Source organism: Balaenoptera physalus (assembly GCF_965194825.1).
Source record: "Balaenoptera physalus genome assembly, chromosome: 7".
NCBI lineage: Eukaryota > Metazoa > Chordata > Mammalia > Artiodactyla > Balaenopteridae > Balaenoptera > Balaenoptera physalus.
In genome coordinates this window covers 89,586,336-89,596,701 of record NC_138886.1, presented here as the reverse complement: position 1 = coordinate 89,596,701, position 10,366 = coordinate 89,586,336, and the positions used below count along the sequence as shown (strand labels likewise).

General features: G+C 45.3%; 1 long non-coding RNA gene across 1 annotated transcript; it reads left to right on the top strand.

The window, feature by feature from the left end:
- Positions 1-13: 13 nt before the first annotated feature.
- LOC309664599 lies at positions 14-10,143 on the top strand. The gene is made up of 3 exons (XR_014265950.1): positions 14-324; positions 5,661-5,903; positions 9,920-10,143. It is a non-coding gene; the product is annotated as an uncharacterized lncRNA (long non-coding RNA).
- The last annotated feature ends 223 nt before the right edge of the window (positions 10,144-10,366 follow it).

The window sequence follows — 10,366 nt, the reverse complement described above, 5'->3', positions numbered from 1 at the left end:
ACTGAGGCTTTCTGTGGCATCAGAGTGTAAATCTCCACAGGTGAGGGACACTTGGACAAGGGAAACTGTGCAGCGTGCAAAGGTCTTCAAGTGATTTTCATGCCCTGACCTCCAGTTGAGAATTATTCCACTGGTGACCCCGCGCCCATCCACCAAAGTCCCTGACCCCTGTCTGCCGAGAAGAAATCACCTCAGCAAGCACTGACTTGGAGAGCCTCCCTAAGGCACCCCCTGGCACCTAAGCCTCACAGGCTGTCTCCCAAGATCTGGAACTGTGTGGACATCTGCTCTGTGAGAAATGCCCCTCAGCCGGCGTACTAGCAGGTAGGGACCTTCTCCAAGGTAAGTTCTAGGCACCCAAAAGCCCTTTGTGGACAGGTATTGTGTAAAATATTAGGGCCCCACCTCCTCCTCAGTCCTCCTTTTCCTGATGCTCAGTAGAAATCCCCTCTTTCTTTCCTAGCCTCACAAAACAAAACAAAATGCTGGAAAATATCTCTCTAATGGAATCCTGATACAAACCCATAACACCTGCCCAGAATGCACCTGCATCTCAGAACAACCCACAGCAGACACGTAACATGGGCCAGGTCCTGCCACCCCCTCCCCAGTACCCAGAGTCACTGTCATCACTCAGGGGTTTTGTTCCTAAGAGGCGGGGGTGGGGGGAGTGGTGTGTGAGAAGTTGGCGCGTGTCCCTTAGATTCTGTCATTTCACAGCCAGTGATGGCTGCAGAGGATTAGACAAGGGCCAGGGAATTGTCATGTTACATTGGTCATGGGAGTACAGACCGCCTGTGGTCCTTCCCCCTCCAGCTCCCAATAACGGAAAGACAATCTGAGAAGCAGGCAGAAGCCAGTTGCCATGGCGATCAAGTTGTCTGGATCACATCCTTGTTCATGAGAACAAGGTACACACCACGGTGCACCTAATTAACCAGAACAGGTGTCATAGGACGTTTAATAATAACACAGAAGATCGTCTTCCTGCCCCTGGGCTACACTCCTTCCCCCTTTAAAAGAGGAAGCAGCCTTCACAGACATTCCACCCGAAACAACCCCACTCCACATCTGTCCTCTGTCCATGAAGGAGTGACAGGAAATATGAACAAACTCTTCCTCTCAAGGCAGCCTGAGGGTCCACCATGAGATACTGGACGAGGTGAAGTAGGTCTGAAGTACTGCGATTCCACAAAAGGAAGAACAATTCAGAGCAACTCAGGAACCTGAGCCCTCTTTTGGCTGAAGTTACACGGTTGCCCATCCCCTGTTGAATCCAAAGCAACAGTTGCCTGAACTGAGAAGTGAGCTTTGGGCTGGGAGGAGTGGACGAGGTGTGGGCTGCGGCAGTTAGAGTAACCTCCTGCCTAGCTGTCGGAGAGGGCACTTCACTGCAGGTGTGGCCACACACAGCCCCACTGAATAGTTTTCTCACCAAGACCATCTCTCCCCACGGCCCCCTTAGATACAGTATGCTCCTGTTCAAATCCCTTAGAAAGATATGGTGAGGCAAGCTTCAGGTGCCTCAGGAACACAAGACAGGTCTAGGCTTTCCTCATGACCCTCCCTGTGTCACCACCAGGACATCACACACATCCTTACACACACGTTTCAAAGTGGCTTGTCTCCCTTCTAGAAAGAATCAACCTGCCTGCTGCCATCCTTTCTCCATAGCCAGGGCAATTCCTCTTGATCCGCCTCCAATGACCCCTCCTCCCCAGTGCAGTCTCAGGTTTCTTCAGGCTCCCCAGTCTCCCCAGGTGAAATGTCCTCGTGTGTCCAGTGCTCTCTTCTCCCTCTACTTCAGTCCAACTGTGTGCCCACCGTGAAGTGTCACGTGTGAACCCAAAGGATGTGAGGGATGGCAGGGTCTCTGAGAACACACCCCCAGCCTATAGGCTTACCTCCTTCTGAAGCCATCCTGCAGGCTTGGGCACGGACTACTGCTGCCTGGTAGCCTCAATGAGAAAAGTCAAGACCAGGACCCAGAGAGTGACCTGCTTCAACAGACGCTCAGGATCCAACTGAAGGAGGGGCAGGTTTGAGTCATAACAGTAGAATGTGGCTGAAACATTCTGCAGTGGGGGAGGGGCAGAGGGCACGTGGGTCTGGGTAGGGTGGGGGTGGGGAGACATTCCACGAGGGCTCTGGCAGGTAGGCAAGAACCGGAAGTTCCTTCCACCTCACACAGTGGCAACACAATTGGCATGTGCCTCTTTACGCAGTTTATAGACTGTTTTTGATTCACGGCACTGAGGTTGGACTTGATGTTCCCTTCCTTTCACTTCTTTTTCCATCAACCTAGTTTTGTGTCCCTCAACACACTCTGCTTCCTACCTGGCTCTTGACTTACTTCAACAGAGACTAGACTTTCTGAACAAAATTCAGAACTGTTAGTCTGATAAACACTTGGGTATTTATGGCCACATGGAACTGAGTATTTGAAATTAGGATTGTCTCAGCAGATCCAGTGTCTTTGACTGCTGTATGTACATCACTCCTAAGGGAGTGGTCCTTGTGCTCCAACCAACATCCAGCAGGACCAGCCTTACTAATGATCCTTTGTGCTGGAAAGCCCCCGTCCATCAAAAAACCGTCATGCAGCCCCCATGTCCAAGACCAGAATTCACTAAATGTCTTTCTCATAGTATTCCATGGTTGTAAAAGATTGAGTTTTTTACCTTTTAAATGATTTTAGTATAATATTTTAAGCGAGCAACACCTCCTCATGGTTCAAAATTAAATTGTGCAAAATGGAATATGCAGTGGCGAGTCCTCCTCCCACCTCTTTCCCCTGTCAACCCAATCCTCTTTCCCGGAGGAAACCAGTGTTATCTCTTTCACTAAAATCTTCCCAGAGATACGTCATGCAACTAAAAACGAAGGCAATCTGTTTTCAGTTTTTAAAATGCCTTCATTTTTTTTCTAGTTGAAAATTCATATATGTTCCAATATATCTGAGGATATTTCCAATGATTGTCTTTGTACGGGTATCGTGGCTCCTCTGTTTCTGCACTAGATTCCTAGAACAAGAATTTCTAGTCTCTTAAATTTCAAAGCACCTGAAAGAATAGGGTGGCTCGATCTAGTAAAGAAAAGTAACAAATGCCTAACTGAATTTGACTTTTGAATTTCACATAAACAATGAATTCATTTTTAGTACAACTTTGTCCCATGCAACATTTTGGACATAGTTTTACTGCAAAGTCTTTCCCTGTTTATCTGAAATTTACATTTAACTCGAAATCTGTATTTTATCTGGCAACACTACCAAAAAATCAGAACATACTAAGCTATTATCAGTTACTCATCCTTATGAGAAAGAGAACTTGGAGTGATGAGACTAAAGTGTGCATCTTGGCTCCAACAGAAAACACAACTGTAAACATACACAAAATCTGCAGGCTCTTTGGATGAAATGGATTTGGAAGAGCCATCATATAGCACTGAACATCTTGGCTTAGTAGGGGTAAGGACAGAAGTAAGGAACAAGAAGGCAGAAAATCTTCTTCTCTTTCCTTATGTTAAAGGGACTAAACAGCCTAGAGCCCTGGTTTTTCTAGGTGTTAAAAGTCCACTACCCATGAGATGGATGTGCACCTTGACACAATGCCAAGAGTTTATCCACCAGTGTCCAATCCCCATTCAGACAAGCCCACTTCCATCTAAATCCTAGCCTGCAAGCCCTGCTTACAAGTTTGTTAATTTCCTGTCTGCATTACATACACTTGCTCTTTACCATCTAGGCTCATCGTTGCATATGGCCCCATCTGCATGGGAATCATGGTAGCATTCCTTTTACAAAACTTGTCTGATTATTATTTTCATATTGAGAATCCATGTCAGTCAGTTTACCACTATCAAAATGATATGAAAGAGTATTCGTGTTTTGTGTTGTGAGAAGAGAGGACCGTTAGGAAACTTGTCAAGGGAGATGAAGCTGAAAACCTCAGAGGATGGCAACCAAATCTCTTGGGAGACGATATTCTCTCACTGCTGTAGCTGCAGTAGAACTCCAACTGATTGTGGGGTGTTGGGGAAGGAAACAGAGGTTTCGAAGGACTGTTCCACAGTGTGAAAAAGACTCCTGTTGGTGTTTAAGAAGTTCCTTGCCCCTTGTCAGGAAAAACTGACTCAGAAGAAGATGAGAAGATAAGGTGAGAATATTTCAAGCAACATCATGGTGAAACTTTATATCTAAAGAAACTTTAGACATAAAGTTTCTAAATGAACTTTGTATCTAAAGAAACTCCTGTCGGGGACTGAAAAAAATAAACAGTTTGGGAATATCGCTCAGTCCTGGAGCTTTTACAATGAAGGAAAACTCAGATGATTTTCAACCAATAACTTCATACTAGAGGGATGGTGAGGCAAAATATTGTACCCAGGCACTCGAGAAAGGCAGGCTTCCTTGTTGCTTCCTCCCTTTGTTCAGTCATTCAACCAATTATTTACAAGATTCTCACTCATAATTCTGATACAGTATTTGAAGGACTCTTCTCAAGGCCACTGATACAAAAATTGCACTGTGCAAAAATTAGCCAGTCCCAATTCTGCAATCACTTTTGTAATACTTCAAAATCCTACACCATAGAGACAGAGAGAATCAAATTAGCCCAAATGTAATTTGGGAAGAGCAGTCACAGAAGGGAGTATCTAAAAGTCCTTTGGATCATGGTCTCTGACTATTCCTGCACAGAGGCTGCGGGCAGGCATTGACTACTGAGAAAAAACAACTCTGGACATGCATCACAAGCCTCAGAAGACTGTTCATCTTCCACTCAATCAGGAAACGTTAAAGAAACAAAGAGATACAATGTTTGTGTCTTGTGGAGTTTTCAAGTCTGTGCACTTGGAGGCGCTTAGTGCTGTTAGATGTGAGGGGTCTTCAGAGGCATCCTGTTGAGTGAGAAATGCTCTAATCTTGCAATTGACCAGAAAGAGGATCTGATGATTGAAGTTTCTTTGGGAAGTATTACAAAGTCAGGTCAGTAAGTTGATCCCGCTACTATTTTTGTTGTTGCTGTCGTTTTTTAATGCCAACTGAAAGTCTGCAAGATATTACAAAAAAGGAGGGAGGGAAAGTAAAATTGTTCCCATACTACCTGCTGTGTTGAAATTGGCCCAGATTGTCCGCTCTCTCTCAAAGTTATTTAAAAAAAAAAAAAAACGTACAAAGGAAACACCTGTGAATCAACATTTATTGAAAAACCTCCATGTATTTAAATACACTGAGAAAAAATATTCTAGTAGAGTAAATGCGTTTGGAAAACCTCTAGGAACGGAGTCAGGAGACAGTATCTTAAGAGTGTTTCCCAGGTCTGAATTCTTTGCTAGAATTGTTCTTTAACGGAAACTTCAGGCTTGCTAGGAAAAAGGACCTACTGTTTTTTGAAAGGCATAAAGAAGAACCAAGGAACTGCAGTCCAAAGGGCATGAAAGCACTTGCCCCAATTTGAGGCTACTGTGCTTAGAGCGGAGCTCTCCAGAACTCTTTGTAGCTAAGTGCATGGGTTTCACGTGTGCAATATAAAAATCAGGAGTGCACATCTCACAAGATCTGGTTTTAAGAAGAGACTGTCACGAAGGTTCCCAGCGAGGAGCGTCGCCAGAGATGCTCCCTAGCGTGCCTGACCCTGCATTTCTCTCCTCTCCTGCAGAGACCTCCTGGAACAGATCCCCGCGTGCCCCGCGCCTGCACGCCTGCGCACGCCCACTGGGGCGGGGCTCTCAGGCACGCGGGACTCCGTCCTCCAACAGCTCCTGGCGTCTGTTGGGGCAGTTGGCTCGGCTCCAGAAGACAGGAGCGCATGCACGAGCGCGGAGGTTGGGGCCCCAACGGCCGTCCGGCGGGGGCGGGGCCTGTCATGGCCGCCTCTGGAGTCAATTCTAGGAACCCTGAGGTAAGGGTACGGGGACTTTTCACCCCTCAGGTGTCGCCGCTCTGCGCTGTTGTTCACCCTGTGGGTTATTTGTGCCCTTGTCCGTGTAAGGAGACTCCCCACAATGTGGATTCACGCCCCCATAGAGCTCGATTCCCTTGAGGGGTTTACCCCAGGGTTATTGGCACCACTGGGGAGCCGGCTGCATGAAGGGTTCAGTGATTGCGGGGCCTACAGTGGGGGGTAAGTAGTGTGTGTGAGCTATTAAACAGGTGCTGTTCTAGGCTGCGCGTTCTGAAGAGTACAAAAGCTAGAGGGACGTTCTTGCGAGTTGAAAACCCTCATCTGGTTCCAAAGGTGTAGCTCAGGTGATTGGAAAATGAGTGAAGATCGAAGGAACACACTCATGGTTTCACTAGTGTCTTCCTTCTTATCATAAAAACATCAATCAACACTTATGTTCAAACTGCATTCTTTTTGTCAGTGATGGGAGCAACTTTGCTGAATGTGGTAATAAACATGTATTTGTAGTCTGATGTCAAATCATGATTGATTTGCAAGCATAGATGGGGTCTGTACATATTTAATTGGTTGGTGGGAATCTGATATGTAGTCAAATGTGTGGGTTGGTTTTGTCTGTGGATGTTTGTGTCTGAAGGGAGGTCATGCCTGTGTTTTTGTGAGAGTGTGTAAGAGTGAGTGTTGTACTTGGAGGATGTTGAGATGTGACGCAGGCATACTCAAGGAGTTGGTGGTTAGGTGTTTGTAATTTGGTGTTTGGGGAATATGTTTACATGTGTTTTTTTCATCCATGAATTTGGGGATTTATGTGTGTCTAATGGTGGATTTGGAAGGATTATCTGCATATGCATAAGGGCAATGTCAGGGAAAGTAGTGGTGTATATTACTTTGGGTGTCCAGTCTGTTTATTTTGTATATTTGGGGAATGTAGGATGATCATTTGTGTATTCAGGGCATGTTGTATGGTTATGGGGTGTTTGTGTGTGTGCATTTTCAGGAGCTGTCTATGTATATTTGGATGTGTAGAGGGCAAGTCTGTGACTATTTTCTGGGACTGGTGGATGTTGTATATGTAGGTATGTCGTGTTTGTATGATTCTGTATTCTGCAAGATGGCAGAGTTAATTCTGTATGAGAGGTTGGGAATGTGGGGTTATGTATATGCCAGTAGTGTGGTACTGTATGTGTATTTGGAACAAAGGGCATATAGGATGATATTATTGCATATTTGTAGTGTTCTGGGTAATTGTGGTTGCATTTGGGACTTGTGGAGAGTTATGTGTTAAATGAGTTTGTGTGTGTATTCAAGGGGCATGGCCACTTGGAGGAATATTTGCTGAGGCTGTGCATTTGTAATTTTCAGTAGGAGCCTCTGAAGCTTATGTATTTTGGGAAGTGAGTATATGTGTATCTGATAAAGAGGTGGGGTTCTATGTTTCTACAGGGAAGTTGGACAATTGCATTTCTATGTATTAGAAATATGTGATATGGGTATTTGTTAGTACTTGCATATGTGTGAGCTGGCTCCTAATAGGTAGGGATAATTTGATATATGGAAGTTGTTTCATAAATGGTTTGCTGGAGACACTTCCATGTATCTTACTTGTGTATTCTAATCTGTGTGTGTGTCCATCATCAGGTTCATGCATTATCAAAGTTCGTTCATAAGGTATGGAGTTGTTAGGAGTATTCAAAGTGTATTTCTTTGGAGAATGCTAGGGTGTTTATACATGTGTTTGGTAGGAGTAAGAGGTGGTCTGTCTATATATTCGGGGTGAGGGTAGAAATATATATATATATATAAACACCCCCACACACATATACAGTTTATATGTTGGGGTAGTGGTGGGGAGCTTGTATTCTGGAGAGGTAGCATAATGTATAGTGTTTGGGAGGGGATCTGTATGTTCAGGGCTTGGGAATATTTGCATGTGTGTGTCCATAGGTGTGTGAGAATTGTGTATGTATATTAGTAAGACTGCAGAGGTTGTCGGTGTTTTTCTGTTTTGAGTGTGTCTGAGCATTTGGGGTGTATACTCATGAGTAGTTTGTGGGTGTGTGTATTTTTTGATTTGTGAGTATATCAGGAGGCTTAGAGTCCTCTATGTGTCTATTTCAAAATGTAATGCCTGAAGAATTTAGTGGTGTTGCTTGTATGTGTGTTCTCAGTATTAGTGAGGTGGACTTATATGTACAGTTGACCCTTGAACAACACACGTTTGAACCACACGGGTCCACTTCTAGTGGATTTTTTTTCCAGTAAATACTACAGGACTACTACATGATCCATGGATGCAGAACCACTGCATGGAGGGTTGGCGCCCTAACCCCCAAGGTGTTCAAGGGTCAGCTGTATTTGATAAGAATAGGTTAGTTGTGGCTGTGTGTGTTTTTGAGTTCCTGGGGCTTCTGGGGTATGTATTCTGGGGGATGTGAGAGTTTAGTTTGTGTGTTTGGAAACCAGTAGACGGTGTAGATTATGTGTGTGTGCAGGAATCCTGGAGTATATGTATTTTAGGTCTGTGGGATTGCATATGGGTCTTTTTTGGGTTGCACATGAGACAGTTGTGTACGTGGTGAGCCTGTGTGTTTAGGTACTCAGTGTGTATATCTGGATGGCATACTGGTTGCACGTGTTTGTTTTCAGGCCCATGTTGTGTGTGTATATATAGTTGTGAGAGTGGAATGTGAATATTCAGGGTGAGTAAGGTTTTGTCTGTAAAAATTTAGGTAGTAAGAGGTAGTCTGTTTGTGTATTTATTCAGGGTGAGAGTAGAAATGTACGTGTGTGTTCAGGATATATATATATATATATGTACATGTACAAACACATATGTGTATGTGGTATCCTTTTGGTTATATATCTGTGATGGGAGTTGAGGGTTCTACTTGGGGTGTAAGTGGATTGTGTACACAAATTCATAGGAAAAGGTATGGGATGTGCTGGAACTGGTTCATACTATGCTGGGATAGTCAATGGTGCATGTCTCTTCCCAGCTCTGTGTTCAGTGATGTCAGGTGGGTAGCTTGAAATTGGTCATGCTGGGAATATTTATACCACGTAGATAGCATAGGTGAAGTCTTTCCCACCTTTCTCGGAGAGTTTTTTAGCACTTACCAGCACACCACTGATGTGCGTGTTTGGATGTATGTATGTATGAAGCAAGAATATTTGGGCATCGGTGTGTACGTATGGGACACCCATGTGAATTGTGAGTGGGGCATCTGGGGCTATGGGCCCCTGTATATGTGCATTGACCCTGGTAATCGTGAATCATTGCATTGCTCCTATCAGGTTGGTCTGTTCTTTAGGGCCAAAGAATCCCCATAAATGTTGTTGATTCCCAGTAGAAATCATGCAGATGGATACAGGGGTGTCTGTACCTTAGGCAGGTGGACACTCCTTCAGCATTTGTGTGGTCCTAGCATCTGGGTCCCTAGAAGGGGGGCCTGGTGGACAGATGGCCATGCAGAGCAGAACCTTCACAGGTGTGTTGTTGGCGTGACAGGCCGCAGTCAGAAAGTCACGGGGCCTCCTGGATAGGCGGTCAGATGACCAAGGGCTCTCCCAGGAAAATACCCTGAGAATCAGTTGGACAGCTACAGGCGTTACTGGCTCTTCTGGGGCACAGCTGACGTGCAAGGACACCCTCCACATGGGGTCCAGAGCCACGTGTCCCTGAGCCCAACTGCCCCAGGGTGGTGGGAACTGTTGTGTATCAGGCTGGTCAACTGTATCACTAGGTCTCAACCAACCTGTCTCCATGGAAACCTAAGTCCTCAGGGATAGGCAGGACCTCTAGGGATCAGTGAGCTGACAAGGACAGAGGTGAGGAGGCTTTGTCCCTGAGGGAGAGTTGGGGACTGAGACCTGGAGAGCCTGGGGAGTCCCACTCTGAGGAGATATGTCTCTGATGTTCCCAAACCCTTTAGACATGTTCTCTGTTCTTTTCTGAAGGCTCATGATGCTTCTAGCAGTGGGAAGCTTATGATCTCAGTTTCATGTTTCTCTGATAGGATGAACTGACCCTTTTATTCACTATTCCACATCGAGCTGCAAACCCATCAGATGGAACCACGTGATCATTGTGGCCACCAGCTGACCCCACAGCCACCTTGTGCCTCCCTTGGACACACCCAGGAATTTCTGAGCCTTCTTTATGGTGAGTCTTGTGGCCTTTTCTCCCTCATTGTGAATCCTCCTGCCAATAAAACATGCTGTGAATGTTAACAAAAGGAAACCTCAACTAGAATTGGAGTCTGGAAGGCCCGTAGAGGGAGCTCTCATGCCGTGTCACTCATCATCAATTACCCCAAGAGGAAGAGGTCATTCACTGACCCCAAACAGGAAGTGCAACCACTTTACTACCCCAGCTGGAGGAGGGAAGACTTCCTTCCTGGCCAGCAACAAGAAATAGAAAATAGAAATAGCTAATAGAAAATTCCGCAGTTTAGCCAATGAGA